Source organism: Dermacentor andersoni, chromosome 2, assembly GCF_023375885.2.
Source record: "Dermacentor andersoni chromosome 2, qqDerAnde1_hic_scaffold, whole genome shotgun sequence".
Taxonomy (NCBI): Eukaryota; Metazoa; Arthropoda; class Arachnida; order Ixodida; family Ixodidae; genus Dermacentor; species Dermacentor andersoni.
In genome coordinates, this window is record NC_092815.1 from 126747809 (window position 1) to 126764611 (window position 16803).

At 43.8% G+C, this 16803-nt stretch overlaps 1 protein-coding gene across 2 annotated transcripts in view; it reads left to right on the forward strand.

Annotated features, from left to right (window-relative positions):
• The window catches only part of Epac (Exchange protein directly activated by cAMP), a 794549-nt gene that overhangs the window by 260792 nt on the left and 516954 nt on the right, over nt 1-16803 (forward strand). For both annotated transcript variants that reach the window (XM_050187979.3, XM_072286537.1), the window contains exon 4: nt 6102-6143. The gene's annotated coding sequence lies outside the window, so the exon portion shown is untranslated. The remainder of the gene's footprint in view (nt 1-6101; nt 6144-16803) is intronic.

The window sequence follows — 16803 nt, forward strand, 5'->3', positions numbered from 1 at the left end:
CCTCACTCATTGTGGCCCCCGAAACAAAATCAGCGACAGTTTTGGGTGGGCTGCCTATCAATCCGGCGAAGGGTTGCTCTTTCAAACCCCGCATCGAGAACCGAATTTGCTTTTCTTCAGACATGTCAGGGTGGGCCTGGTGGACGAGGCCAGTGATTTCCTCCGCAAAGGTCGCGATGTTCTCGTTCGGCAGATGCATGCGGGTGTCCAGTAGAGCTTGGACTCGCTCTTTGCGCACGACGCTCGTAAAGGTCCGCAAGAAGCCGCTATGGAGCAGGTCCCATGTTGCATTGTGCAGGATGTAGAAATGTTATGGGGCAAAGTACAGTGATGGTAGGTTAGTAAGGACTAGGATTCACCTCAATTTGGAGAGAGAAAGAGTAAAATTGGTCAGGAAGAAACAGGTCAACCTAGACGCAGTAAGGGTAAAAGCAGACCAATACAGGCTGCTACTTGCAAGCAAATATGCAGCCTTAGAACAGAAAGGTGAAGATGACACAGAGGTAATGAATGAAACCGTAATTAGGCTGGTTTCAGAAGCAGCAATTGAATTGGTAGGTAACGTACCAAGGCAACCAATAACTAAGGTCCCCCAAGCAACGAAGGATCTAATAAACAGTAAAGAGTGAAAGTGCCCAACTCAGAAGGTCAGATAGAATTCGCGGAACGGTCAACACTAATCATCAAGCAGGAAATAAGGAATATTCCATGGTATAATGTAAGAAAGACTGAGGAAGCTGTAAAATATGGACGCAGCATGAAATTAGTGACAAGAAAGCTTGGCCTAGGATAAGCCAAAATATACGCACTGAAAGACAAGCCGGGCAATATCATCAGCAATTTCGAAGATATAGTAAAAGCAGCAGAAGAATTCTATACTGACCTGGACAGTACCCAGAGCAGCCATGATACCTCCATTCGAAGTAGTAATGAACAGGTTACAGAGGCTCTTTCTATGACTAGCGATGAAGTTAGAAGGGCGTTGCAAGACATGAAACAAGGAGAAGTGGCAGGAGAAGATGGAATAACAGTCAGTTTAATCAAAGATGGAGGAGACATGATGCTTGAAAAGCTGGCGGCCCTCTATAAATACTGTCTCACGACGTCAAGGGTTCTAGAGAACTGGAAGAATGCCAACATTATGCTAATCAACAAAAAGGGAAAGGTTCAAGAATTGAAACGTTATAGGCCCATTAGCTTACTTCCAGTATTTTATAAAGTATTCCCCAATGTAATTTCCAATAGAATAACGGCAACCCTGGACTTCAGTCAACCAAGGAAAAAGGCTGGCTTCAGGAAAGGATACTCTACAGTGGATCACATCCATGTCATCATTCAGGTAATCAAGAAACCCCCAGAGTACAATCAGCCTCTCCATATGGGTTTCATAGTTTGAAAAGGCATTTGATTCAGTAGAAATACCAGCAGTCATAGAGACTTTACGTAATCAAGGAGTACAGTACTCTTACGCAAATATCTTGTAGAATATCTACGGAGATACCACGGCCACGTTCATTCTCCACCAGAAAAGTATGAAGATACATATAAAGAAAGGGGTCAGTCAAGGAGACACAATCTCTTCAATGCTATTCATTGCGTGCATGGAAGCGGTATTCAAGCTGTTAAATTGGGAAGGCTTAGGAGTGAGGATCAACGGCCAATATCCGTGCGACCTTCGGTTTGCAGATGACATTGTCCTATTCAGCAACACTGGTGCGTGTTACAACAAATGACTGATGACCTTAACAGAGAGAGGTAAGAGCGGGGTTGAAGAGTAATATGCAGAAAACAAAGATAATTATAAATAGCCTGCCAAGAGAATAAGAGTTCAGGATTGCGAGTCAGCCTCTAGAGTCTGTGAAGGAGTACGTTTACCTAAGTCAAGTACTCATTTACAGAATAATATTTACAGAAATTTACAGAAGAATATAAATGGGTTGGAGCGCATACGGCAGACATTGTCAGATCCTTACTGGAAGCTTACCTTTATTATTAGAAAAAAAGGTGTGCAATTCAGTGCATTCTACCGGTGCTAACATATGTGGCCGAAACTTCGAGGTGGAGCTTGAGAACAATTTAGGAACTGCGCAAAGGGCGATGGAACGAAGAATGTTAGGCGTAACGTTAAGAGATAGGAAGAAAGTGGTGTGGATCAGAGCTCAAAGGGGGATAGCTAATATTCTAATTGGCATCAAGAGAAAAAAAAAGGAGCTGGGCATGTCATGTAATGCGTATATTAGATAACCGAGGGACCATTAGGGTTACAGAATGGGTGCCAAGAGAAGGAAAGCGGAGTCGAGGACGGCAGAAGACGGGGGGGGGGGGGGGGGGGGGTGATGAACTTAAGAAATTCGCAGGCGCTAGTTGGAATCGGTTAACGCAGGACAGCGGTGATTGGAGATCGCAGGGAAAGGGCTTCGTCCCGCAGTGGACATAACTTAGGCTGATGATAATGATGACATCTGATACACTTCGTTGCAATTAACTCACTCCAAACAGCGCTTTCTGGAACTAACACATTCTATTAAAGAGAGAGAACATAGCAGATCTAATTAATGGAGTTCTTTAATTATTCACCACAGCCCTGACCTTCCGCTTCCATGCTAGGCACTTCCCTTGTTGTCCAGAGAGTACCCACGCTGCTTTCAGTGCGTCGATCACCGAAGCTCCCAAGCCTAAAGAAGGCACGCTGTCGATATTGTTACGGATCACACAGCAGAAGTTCAAGAACAGCGAACAACGAGTTTTCGGGACGCATTCGCCACGGGTTACATGTCCGCCAGTCAAGCTGTCTCGTGAAGACAAGAACATACGCTACCTTACAATGCATTTAACTGGTTTATCTATTTTCAATGATCGAAGAAAACACATTCTATTTGATAACTCTCTTCCCAACTGCTACTATTCGACACATTTCAGCGTAATATGCTAAATAAACTTAGTGCGAGAAAGAGATAGTAAATACCGGTGGCATGTACGTAGGGCATTTTACACGCAGGTTCTGGAACGAACTAAGTTGATTTTCTGGAAAGGTTTGGCACCCTGAAGGACTTCTTACCAAACAGTTGAGCTTTTCATAAATGGCGTTCGCGATATGTGTGTTCCACAAAAAAATATTTATTCCACTGGCGAACAGCTTTATTAGAGCGCAGGAATCACTTCCGCGAATCTTGGTGCGCGCAGAGCTAGCTGGCGTTCACCAGGCACCGATTGCAGTACGACCTTGGCGAAGGTCACCCGTTCTCCTCATACCCGCTCCTTCCTTATTTCATAGTTCAACTGTACCAGCAGTTCTTGTGACGCTTTCAAGTAGCAGGCACGTGTCACCGATTTCCCTTCCTAGAAAAAGTGAGGCGTCTTTTCCCTCCCATCATTATGTATATGTTGCTACGTGTATGCACGCACGTGCGATTGTTCGCATCCCCCGCTGTGGTGGAGGCATTTCTCACAAAAAAATAAAAAGAGGAACACGCTCTGGACTCGAGGAAGCTCGCTTTTTTCTTGGCTATCGTGCTCCTCTCAAACAACCCTGTGGAAGTTTGCGTTCCTGCGAAGTCGCCCGCATTCTTGTGCCAAGTGTGCTAGCAATTCAGGGGACAAACGCGCTACGAGTACAAAGGTGCACACTACACAAGCTCTCGGAAGGTCTGTTGCAGCTAGTCTGGGAATCTTCTCTATAGTTTTCTGGAACGCCGGCTTTGTTGCACTAGCGGTAAAAATTTTACAAGAGCTTCTGAGGGCGGAACTGGTTTCTCTCACGGCGTGCTCGTTAGGACGCTGAAAAGGGTGGTCTTAGTCTTGTACTTCGTACTTTTACTTTAGTGGAGGAAAATGCCAAGTACTCTTAGCTGTCGGGGTTAAGGTATATGTCACGAGCCCACGGTACTGCGAGAGGTCTAACCAGGTTACTGGCCGTGCAGCTTGTAAGCATCAGGCTTTTTTCTGGACTGGTTTAACATGTAAGGCCTACGGCCAGGTACACAAAGCAATATTACGTTAAAATTGTCGACGCTGTTTCTCTCTGCCTTAGTGACCCCCATGACATTGTGATGGCTGGATGTGTAATCCATAAGACTGATTTTTTTTTCTCTCTTCCTTTCTGCACATTTTGGAGCATAAAGTAGATTTGCATTGCGCTTGCATATGTGTACTCATAAATATGGATATGCGTTCTCCTCCCTTATATATATATTCCTTTCTCTGCGTGCGTGCATGTAAAATGAACATGCGTGCCAACTCGTTTCTTTGTTTTAAATTTATAGCAGCTAATCGCGATATGCGTATGCGCATGGCGTCAGCCGTCCTGCCCTTAAACACATCCCATTCTTAAACAGGGTGTTTATTTATTTAATTACTCATTTATTGCATTGTCAAGGAGGAAGCACGGTCGTATACTTCGACATGCGGCAAGCGTTTGCTCCGGTCACTATTACGGGCGTTTGCCCGAATGAGACGACGGCGATGAGGGGAGTTGTCGATACTGCCGAATTTTCACAAAAATGAAATCCAAAGCAATCTCCGAACACTCTGCATCGCGTTACTATCCCGAACCGTCTAAGAGAAAGGGAGAGAAAGAGAGAGAAAGGAAAGAGAATGAATGGATGAAGGAACAGCGCCGTACAGCCAAGCCACACCAGCTGCTTGAACGCGCCGCATGATAGGTGGCGTGCATCAAGCACAGCTGTACATTTGACACTCACCTCGCGCTCGTATTATACGCATGTATTTACGATTATGTCACGTAACACCCGCCATGTCATTCGCCGCATCCGCAACGCCTGGCGTTCTGACTGTGTTTGAGCCGACCGGCGTAGAGGCTTGGCTTCGCGCTCAGCGCATTCGGTTACGAAGCCCTCTTGGACAATAAACGTTAACCCCGCTGACTCCTATGTGCTTTCTGCTGACTGTGCATTGAGCTCTTGCTGCGTGATGGCAGCCTCTGTACGAGTACGCTGTTAGCTACAAGGACTTCACTTGATATACGATGAGTACAGACTATTGATTTCCCAAGGCCCTAACTGCGTCAAAAGCGGGTGCGTCATCGGGGGCACGAAGGACTCTGCTGTTATACTTAAGTCAATTAGGGCTTGGAGACACCCTCTAACCTTTTTGTCCTTCGGGGTTTGTTTGTTTGTTTGTTTGTTTGTTTTATCACTTTTTGTTTATATTGTTGCCCTTATTTGCGATGAGAATTCAAGCATCCCATCTGAAATAGCAAGACCTGCAAATTGTAATTCTTTGCCGCTCTCTTGTGCGTGTTCAGCGCGTCCAGGCAGCATACGACAGCAACGTTGTTTGTTGAAATGGGCACTGCGCCTTTCATACACTCGACAGCGCGAGTTGAAACGCATGCTTGAATATAAGCGCACGGTGGAGGGAGCAGCTTGAACGGGACATTTACAAACGAGCCCTGCAGAAGCGTTGCTTTCTTTTTGCTCGTGCGTGTGCGTGCGTGTTTGTGTGTGCGTGCCAAGTGCAGGAATACCGAAATAGTGAACACGCAGCCAAAACAAATAAAAAAGATTAAATAAAACGCGCGTCTGTACCCAAGGTACATAGCAAGGACAAAGCTCCTGATTGGTCATACAAAACACATGCAGATATTCAAACTTAAAGAAGGATCACGGGAATGTACTCATTCGATTACGGGTGAAGATAAACACTTGCACTTTCGACAGATGTTCCACCAGGCACTCAGAAGCATTTTGTGTGTGCGCGTGGCTCTCTGTGTGTGTCTGTCCTCACCTATATTCGGATGAGCGGATTCCCTCTATGAATCTCTACATGCGTTTTGTATGCACAATCCGGAGCCTTCTATTATATATCTTCGGTGCAGATCTGCGTGTTTGATATCATTTATTTTTTTGCTGCGTTTTTACTATTTCGGTATTTTTGCACTTGGTTGTTTATACCGAATGTGCACGATTTGTATACTTCACGATGTGCTTTATTTGCATTGTAAAAGGAGCCCCGGCACTTTTGAATCGAACTATAGATTTCAGTTCTTGCCATGGCCCTTTCTGTTTCCCGTGTAAATCAAATAAAATGAAATACCCACTCGGTGCCTTCATTCAAGCAAACGATGTTTCCTTTTGTTCCAGGTGGTGTCTTAACGCGGAGATTCTGGAAGAAAGCAGCTCTTGGTACGTTCTCCATTTTCTTGTTAAATATTCCTTGTCTTGATTACCGATGTCATTTTTAAAACACATTGAGCACCGCCTGTGAGCAACATAGTTTATATTCGCAGGAGAAATTATTGCTGCTCTACTAATTAATGCTATGATGTTGTGCAGTGTGCTAATCCGCTTACTGCACAACAGAAAAACCTTCTGGCTTCATTGCTTGAGCTAATAACTTTCATAGATTATAATACGATGGCTCCCATGCAGCCACAGCATAATAAATAATATACGGGATTTAATGATAAATATAGAGGGTGAATAGTTCAGTAGATCTACCCATACCGTGCTATAACAGCCATTAAATGAGCGGTATTATTCTAATAAGCAAACAATTTCGCCATAAAGACGTCACACAGCTCGGGACGCGTAAATTTAATTTCTATATATGCTTGTTGGCAAGGAATGTGAGATTAATTACAGTCATTATAGTAAGAGCAAATAAAGTAAGTAAGTATGTAATTAAGTAAACAAGCATCATTTTGTTGCCTATGTGCATCCTACTCAATGTTGAACATACTACACTGTGGGACGTAGGACTGTACGGTGACACTGCGTAAGACTAGGAACGCCTTTGCGGGCTGCGTGACAGTGCCCACAGAAACAGTTCGTGTGTACGTGCGTGTGTGTGTTTAGGTTTTTCTTTCTTTTATCCTTCTCTCTCTCACCTATTGCTTCCCCTTGCCCCTCCCCCAGTACAGGGTAGCCAACCGGAGATAATCTCGGGTTAACCTCCCTGTCTTTCCTTTGCCTCTCTCTCTCTCTCTCTCTCTCTCTGATGCTAAGAGAAAAGGCTTAGCGCGCACTATTCACACTGTGGTAGCTACGTTCTAACGCTTTTTGAGTACGGATGAAGCGGCGCGTCGATGTCGATGTACAACACTTACGCGTACCAAGTTAATTTTATGTCACTCGTGCAGTGTTTTTCAACGTTTCCTGCCGAAATGACGCTTTGATCAACTCTAGCTCAAGACGTTTTTCGGTCGGTCGGTCGGTTGGTCGGTCGGTTGGTCAATCAGAATCAGTTGTTTTCCCGGTACTCCAGACCCTACCACATCTTAAGACTTGTAACAGACGCAACTTACGGAATTTTCCCGCTCGAATATTCCCCTCCCTCCGTTTTACCGCCTACAGATGTTGTTTACGTATACCGCCTTAATCTTTACCGCTCGCCCATACCATAGCAAGCACCGTGACGGTGCTTCAGCAGCTGGAGGTCATGTCACGGTACTGCTCTTCAAAAGAAGCGCCGATGAAGACGCTTTTGATCTAGTACGTGTTCTCAATCACATGGTTCAGCGCTTGATCGTTTTGTAAATATATTGTAAATATGTTTTCCTGTTACGGCTCCCTCCACATAACAATATCACCAAAATATTAAAACTCTATTATAAACTCACACATTATGCTGCTGTCTTATACATCTACTTGTCGCACACCGTGTGAACTCGCAGTCTCAATTTACTTAAAATCTCCTGGTGTATTTTACTTCGCAGAATAATTATTAAGTGCACTTAGAGCTTTGATTGTTTCATTTACCCTGCGCCGTGTTCGTACTAGGAGTGGGTGACTCTGTACAACACTATTCGCGTCGTACATGTAGCCTGATTAGAAGGTCCCGCGACGACATACATAACCAATAGAACTGGCGACAACATTTGAGAAAGTTCTGATTTGGCAAGGCGCATGTTGTGCTAAGCGATATCGTTGTAACATCTGTCAGCCTGGGAAAAGCGGCAATGAGAACAAAATATAAACAAGTACGTATGTCAATATCACGAGCACTTGCATTCCGCCGAAGAGTAAAGGAAGGCACAGAAGACAATAAAATGACAGTAAGCAGGCAAAGCCCCAGGTAAAACTTGTTGAGTGGAAGCGACGAAACCGCCTCGATGCGGTAATTTTGTGTACTTCATAGACAGTACCTGATGTTAAGGAGTGACTCTATCGTCATTGGTTAGGATGTAATGCGGAATCCACGTTCGCACGATACTACGAAAAAAAAAAACTAGGGCATTACGTTTTACGACCATTTCAGTTAGTGCAGAACCGCTTTAGCCACAAAAGTTACGCCATGGTCTAAGAGATATGAGAGCGCCACCAGGTCATGCACAGAACTCCATTTGAATGCCATAAATGGTCCGAACAAGGTTGGCAACCATGGCGCGCCGACTTTTGCCCTGCTGCCGTTTGTGTCACCACATGGCGTAATGGGAGAGTAATTGGGGCGTCTAAGGTCGCGAGAAGTAGAGTGAAGGGTAACTCTCATTATGCTTGTTTCTTTATTCTTTTGTGGCCAATAACTGGGGTTTAGGGGTGGGGGGGGGGATAAATTTTAGTAATTCATTTTGCTCTGTGTTCTTTGGCAGGCTGAGAATATATGTGGAGCAAATATGGTGACCCGAAAAGAAGGGGTTGCAGAGACCCTTTTGAGGCACCCGCTGTTCCGTAAACAAGTAAAAGTGGCAAGAGTGAAACAAGTGCACTGATGTTGTCTTGCCGATTAGATTAGATTAGGTTGGCCACAAGATACGTGACCCGCTGCATGTTCCCGAATTAACAACTTGGCAGACTGCCGCAGAGGCGTAAAACGTCCGGAATTCATGAATGCATGAAAAAAAGCGAAGAAATTAAACTTTCTTTTGGAAACTTTGCTAACACCGTAAAAATGTCCTCAACTTTCTCAGCATATTGATGTTAGAAAAACAACAGACGAGGCTTCATGCAACGACTTGTTTTCATGATTTATGACGAGGGGTTCACATTCTGTAACAAATAAACCATATTTTCCTCTTTGGTTTTGTTTCTCAGATGTTCATATCTTTCACAATTTTCGTCTACCAACCATTAATGCTGGCATTTCACTCAATTAGGGAGGTGTGGCTGATGTAATACCTGCATAATTACAAAATTATTTATATTCTTTTCGATTATGAATTCAGTGTTCGTGCTGCTTTATCAAATAAGTGTTTCGGGATCACCATGATGAGAACTGGACGCATAAGTGGGTGCATCTACACGGATGAAACAAGGGGCAAGATACCCGCCGTGGTTGCTCAGTGGCTATGGTATTAGGCTGCTGAGCACAAGGTCGCGGGATCGAATCCCGGCCACGGCGGCCGCATTTCGATGGGGGCGAAATGCGAAAACACCCGTGTACTTAGATTTATGTGCACGTTAAAGAACCCCAGGTGGTCGAAATTTCCGGAGTCCTCCACTACGGCGTTCCTCATAATCAGAAAGTGGTTTTGGCTCGTAAAACACCATATTTTTTAAGGGGCAAGATATTAACCATAAGTGTTTTTTTTTTTTTTTGTGGCCCGCTTGAAACCAGTTTACAAGACTCAAGTTTTCTTTCAAAACTGCATTTATGTATTCTGCCGGAAAATTTTGGTAAGTAATTGAAGAGAATAAACTTTCTTTTATAAATTTCTCGTTGAAAGCCTAGTGCTGCTAGTAACTATTACCACACAAATTTCACCTTCTTTTCTCGCACTTGGATATTTTTGGTACCAGATGCACTCTCAAAGCATCATAGGTTGAGCCTTTGACTCCTACTTAATGTACTGCAGTCCTTCTTCATTCAAAGGAAAAACAAATTAACTATAGATCCATGCAAGCGCTGTCGAAATCTGTGACAGGTTGGCGAGCCAGGCCAGTGATTTTCAAGGCATAATCGCCCGGCGGATATTGTTTTGTCTTTTGTGCTTCACAAGCCTCCCTCTCACGCTAAAATGCGGCTCATTACCATTTGTAAAGCGTCATCTACGAATACGGCTTAATTTACCTATTTTCATTCGCATACCTTGAAGAGAGAAATCGTCAGCATTACTTGAAGTATAACGCGTTGACATAAAATTATTTCTCTGAAGCAACATGTTCGAAAACTTTTCTGGAAGTTCGTCAGTTCAAGTTGTGCAGCCATACAGCCCACCGCTGAAAAATTACAACATAAAAGCTTGCATTGAAATGCTGACTAAAAAAAAAGATAGGTGAACTTTTCTGGAGGCTTTCTTTGTTTTAATGAGAATGAAAGACAAGCCGTTCCTATAAGTACAACCGCTACTCGCGAAATAATTGCTAAGATGACGAAGCTGAGGCGTAGATATTTTTTTTTTAATTCTCCTCGGATTTTCCAATTTCTAGACTCACGTGCCACTATGTTAAGACGACAAGTTCTTTTCTTCTTACCGACCCTGACGCCAATGGACGCACTAGGCAAGATCTTTGTCGATCGGGCCTTCAAAGCCAGTTTATAAAATTAAAGTATGGGGTTTCACGTGCCAAAACTACGATCTGATTATGCGGCACGCCCTAATGGGGGACTCCGGAGATTTGGACCACCTGCGGTTCTTTAACGTGCACCTAAATCTAAGTACACAGGTGCTTTCGCCCCCATCGAAATCGTGCCGCCGTGGTCGGGGTTCGATCCCGCGACCTCGTGCTTAGCAGCCCAACACCATAGCCACTAAACAACCACGGCGGATTTTTAAAGCCACTTTTTCTGAATCATTGTAAATGAGAGCGTTATCAGGACTGCCCTCCCTGTCGTCTTTCGCGCGTAGAAGTTTGAATCCTGTGTCCTGTGATAAGTGACGCATGTCGCCGTTGTCCCTCTTGGCAACAAATTATAGATATGCAGTACTCCACCAAAATTAAAACTATTACTCAAACTAGTTGAAGAAACATTCCACCTGACTATTTATGCTCACATTGACACTAACCTAACTTTCGCATTATTTAGATCAATGCGCTTCATTTTATTGGGCAAAGTTCGGCACTGCGTTTTTTAATGCTTAAGCATTTTTTTGGCGAGCACCCCACCAAAATTTGTCAGTCCCGTTGCGCATTATGCCTGCAAAATAAATGCATAATTGGTTAAGTTCACACATGTAATGGTTATGATAGTGTAGTGATAGATGACTGCTTGCGTGAGAAAAAAAATTCTTCAGACTGGGATTCGAAGCATGGACCGCAGCGCATGCAAGCATTCTTTGGCGAGTTACCCCAGCAATATGTGTCCATCACGTGACGCTTGATATCTGCCAAATAAATGCGTAATTGGTCAAGTTAACGCACATAACCATTATAATAGTGTTATAGTAGAATATTTGTAGCATTGGAAAAAAGAAAATACTTCTGACCGGGATTTGAACAACGGACCGCAGCATGGAATGCCAGATGTCTGTGTAAGCCACATTACATCCTTTCTTTTACATAGTATTTATGGTATCATGTAGATGCGAGAAAGTTAATATGCACACGATGCACCACACAAAAACTACAAGTAGTTTTTGAGTTTTACAAAATTTTTAGTTTTAAAAATTTTTTTCCTAGCAATTTTAACTAAAATATTGGCCTCACCTGATTGTCCTCTGATAGACGCCACTCTCGTCCTGTCTCTTAATGTTACAGCTAATATTTTTCGTATGCTCGCTGGTGGCGCAGTCCTTAATTTGTTCTCAAACTTCTTTGTTAACCTCCAAGCTTCTGCCCCATATGTTAATACCGGTAGAATGCAATAATAATACACTTTTCAACGATAGCTGTAAGAAACCGGTCATGACTGGATAACGTATGCCGTCTATTTACAACCAATTCTTGTTCTGTAACTCTCCTTTTCATGGTCATTGTCCCCATGTGAGTAATTCACCTAGATAAAGGTATTCCCGCACGAATTCTCTAGGCTCATTGCCGATCATCAATTCTTGGTCACCCACACACTTGGAATCATTTGGTTAACGTCCTCCTTCGCTTGTTGCTATTTGTCCCCATTGTTGATGCACGGAACAATGCTATCTTCAAACCGAAGGCTGTCAAGATATTCGCCGTTGATCCTCACCCCTAATACTTCCCAGTCTAATAGCTTGAATAATTCTCCTAAGCGTGCAGTAAATAGAATTGGAGAAATTGTCTCCTTGCCTGACCCCTTTCTTGATAATTACTTTTCTACGTTTCTTGTGAAGAAATAAGGTGGATGCTGCCTTGATATTTCATTAAATTTATTATATTTCTGCAACACCATTTCTCGCCCCATTGGGTATCTACCACTAGGTATGGGCCATTTTTGACCAGTCCTCCAGAATAAGTAAGCGTTACTTTGACAGAAAGGGTACAGAACCCTCAAATGCGTTTACGCATGCGTCGTACTTCTGTGGGCGTACACATCTCACCGCCAATGTTCTCTCGACAAATATCATACATCGCCTTTGTCCTCGTGACGTTGCTCCGTAGATGTCTCACACTGTGCATCTACCTGAGTTGGTGCTTACATTTCGCCATAGCTTCTGAATAGTGGAGTGTGTAAAGCTAAACATTGCATCTGGTTACACGCTGCATTCGATGAAGCGAACACAGGGATGTATAGTGTGAACACAGTTGTTCGCATCACATTTAGTTATATAGTACTTACATAACCACTTCCTTAAAGCTTCGCTTCACGCAAACTTCAACATGTGCGTTGCATCTACATAATCTCTTGCTTTCTAAATTCTGTACCGTGGTGATTCTACCTAAACAAGCAGGAAAGGAGAGAGCGTCTAGAGATGCAGTATTTTCAACGCTTGAGGTCAAGTTAGGCGATCGTATTTGCTTTATTACTTGCTTATCCGATGTACTGTAATTTTACAGCGCAGCTGTGTACCTCTAGCCCCCGTATGCATCACGCACATGCGTTTCAAGGGGGGGGGGGGGGGGGTAGGGGGTAGTCCTGCACCAATTCCCGTACGTGTTTCCGTATGGGCGACAGGAATGTGTGCATCGACTCCAGAGATAATGAAACACCGGGCATACGTTCCCAGGGGGGTACCCTGGCTGGCTTACGTCCGTATCATGGACCGTGGGCAGGAATGCGTGGGCCGATGCCGGAGAGAGTGCAATACTGGGTCGACCCGCAACGGAGGAGAATCAGGTGTCAAGCACTGCGCTAATTTGCATAAGTAAGCTTAATATTTTCGGCCCAAATAGAACCACATAAACTTAACGTTGACATATATATATATATATATATATATATGTTATAGAAAGTGCACTTAGTGTGGAAGTTGGCCTTCAGGCGCTTTATTTGCTTTAAATCTGGTTTGACGAATAATGAGAGGGGGAAAGAGTGTGGCGACGGCGCCTGTGCACGTGGCCTGCACTTCTGTGGTTATAACGTCACGCGCGTCGTAGGTGCCGGCGCGGCTGCGGCAGCGGTTGCGGCATGTATGCATGAGAGGTGCCGTAACCGCGGCGGTGGAGCTTGTCTCGGCGTAGTGTGGAGCCGTATTAATAAAAAAATTAGTATTTCAGATTTCATAATATACGCAGCCCATGTATGCAGCGTAAACAGCTTCGCTGGTAATCCGTCCCCATATGAATGGTGCGGCTCCACGAATTTTTCTCTCACAAAATAACGAGGCGCCTAATACATCTCATTCCGTTGTGTCGTTATTTACGTTGATTGACTACTGTATTGCTTCTAGAAGTGAAATGGAGCTACAGGAAAATGTAACACGAATAACGACTGCACGCCGTTGTAGACCTCTATTAATTAATTTATTTATTTATTTAGTTAGTTAGTTGTTTCTTTGTTTGTTTTATGTTTCTTGCGTACATACTGTTCTTATTTCACAGGTTTCAGGAGCGTGCGACATGCATCTATAAAGAACCATCGATAATGATTGTCGATTTAAGTGAATAGACGAACGAACGAACGAACGAACATTTTTTTTTTTTTTCCGAGCCCCCACTCCACTACCGCATCTAAACCTTCGCCCACATCAAAGCTCACGTGCCATGGCACGAGCTGTAAAGTTTGCGTTCAGTGATAAGTGCCCTTCGACCCCGTTGCGTGAGAGCAGGAGCCCATTACACCGCAGCCTTGACGCAACTCTGACCACCAGCCACCCATCCAAAAAAACAGGCGAAAATAGGGGGAAAAAAACTGTTCGCTTTAAAAGGCACCGCTTGTTTACTTCATCCGTCAACGTTCGCTATACTTGGTGGTCTATGTAGACGAACGCGTTAGACAAAGATTGCACAATCGCTTGCGAAAAGACAGCGTGACATTCTTTTTTTTTTTTCTATGACGCAAGATGTCCACCTCAATACAATGCACCACATAGTAGTATTGCACGTAGCTATGAGCATCTGCTCCACCCATAGCAACACAAGGGTAACAAATATGGTAGAAAAAACTTGAGCAACCGAGAAATAATCCTGCTCGGGCACACCACTGGCAGGTGCAGCATGTTTGAGATGCCATCGTGCAGCCCTTTCTTCCTGTGCGCGCCCGAGAATCTCTTTATGTTTCACTCGCCTTTCCATTCCTCCCACTGGGCCTTCGTTCACATCGCCACCGACGATGCAGGCAAAAGACGCCACACAACATATAAAACGACCGAGCAAAAGAAATGTGATTTGGCCCACTGTCAGCGACAGCTGACAGTATCAGCTTCCTGCTGCATTGCGGTTTATTTTCCGCCGGCGCGTTCCTTAGGCGTGCGTCAGAACGAATTGTGGGATTTTCCGTACACAGAGGAACCGTCGTTCTTTTCAGGTGAAAGCCTTGCGATTCCTTTTGGCTGTTGATTAAACCATAGAGTTTCGTACAAAAATTACTAGAGGGAGCCTCATCGTAATATTCGAAGTGTTTCGTGCTGCAACGTGTCTATGACTCTCTAATAGATTCTCCGAGTTGAATTAAATACAGCCTGTAACGAAATCTACATCCGTCCCCAATGCCTTCATTACGATGAGGGCTAACTTTGGTTGAATTTTCTAATCTTCACCTCTCTGATATGAAATTGCGAATTTCCACATTGATCATTTTTGGCAAAATATGTCTTCATATAGTTGCAACAATTCGCGACTATTGTGCATGTGCGCAAAGGCCTGCCGTCTTGCTGTGTAAAAAAAAATTAAGGTTTCTTGTAAATTTATAAAGGTAGAGAGTAAAAAATAGCGCCACATTAATGCCTGAAGCCGCAGGCACGAAGATAATATAGATCCATGTAACCCATGCTTCCATTGTAGCCTAATGAGCGCAGCGCCAGAGTTTGCTATAGTTTTTGTTGGAGACTGTATGGCTTAAAACAGCTAAAATGTTTTTTGATACGCCAAGTCTCCAGCTAACGCGTCTCTTCCGCTCCTGGACCCGGCGCAGTAGCCCAGTGGCTATGGCTTCTTGCAGCTTTTTCTTAAATATTTTTTCAATGAATATAACTTAGCAGATGTCGGCGCCTTTAGGTGACGTCCGTTATACCTTATCATGTAAAAGTAATAAACACTAAAGATATCTAAGCTCTTTCTAAGACTTACTAGCCTGCAGCCTATTGTCATTATAGTAAATATCAGATGGGGTCTCTCAGTGTCGAGTACGAAGTTGCAGGTTCGATGCCCGGACGTGACGCCGACACTGTAATCGGGACAGAAGGCGAGGGCGCTCGTTTACCGATCTCTGTGTGCACAGTGAATATTTTCAGAGAGTCAAAATCGATTCTCGGAGCACGAATACGGGGTTTCGAGACAGCTTTAGTCACGTTTTTCACAATTGAACTCTGTCTGTCAGTTTCGCTGCTTGCCTTTTCAATCAAAAATAGTAGACTTAGGCCGCAAGTGTTTTAGTGTGACCTGCAGCTGCTTTTTTAATTCAAATTCCTTATAGATTTTCGCACCTATATGTGGCGCTAGCTAATCGTTTTTTAATAAAGATATTACTGTTAAAACGTCACCGACCATGCGACGCACCGCTACGTAAAAGCTACGGTAATCATATTAATAACAGAAACAAGGCTGACAAGTCAACGTATGGTCAGGGGGCATAAATACACAAGCCAAGTCACTCCACGGCACAAATGTAATGGCCGCGTAATGCACATAGCGCGGAAAATTTCATGCTGCACATGTTTTGGTGAGGCACCACTGAACCGCAAACGGTGAACGCATTTCAAAAGTTGCGCTGTTATCCAATGTGTGAAAGATGTCAGAACTTTAAAGCATGGATTAGTATCAAATAAGGCTGAATACGTTGAACTTAGATCAAATAAGGTGTCCGTACAACTACAGGCTGAAATTCGTGCTATCACGCGGTGCAATGAACCTTACGATAGAAGTAGCTCAGATGTTTTCTTTTTTTCTTTTTATCTGTTGCTTCACAAGCAGCAACATACAAAGCGATGTTGCATCGGCCAAGTGCCTATGGTAACCTTACTATATGATGTCCATCACTGTTCCTTCTGCCGCGTTATTTCATACTTTGGCGTCACTCTACTTTCGTCTCTAAATTCAGAGCTTTGCAAATGCAAAAAAGAAGGAAAGCTGACAATCAAGCATTGACAACACTTGCAGTATAATAAGAAGTCTTTTAGTGAAAACGCTGTCAACGCGGTCACTGAGGGGTACATTCGTGTGGCTGCATTTTTGCTTAATTAGCCAAATTTTCGTAACCTCCTTGCCTAATGCCGAGCGAACTTTGAACTTATTTCAAGGCATCTGAACTCATAATGTATTTAACGCAAGTGGCAAACCCAGACGTTACCCACGTTAGAAGCGCAAGTTTCACTGTTGGAACGAAGAATGGATGGTCGATTCGACAGCTGACATGAGCGAACATGGCGATGTAGTCTGTGCCGCTTTAATACAG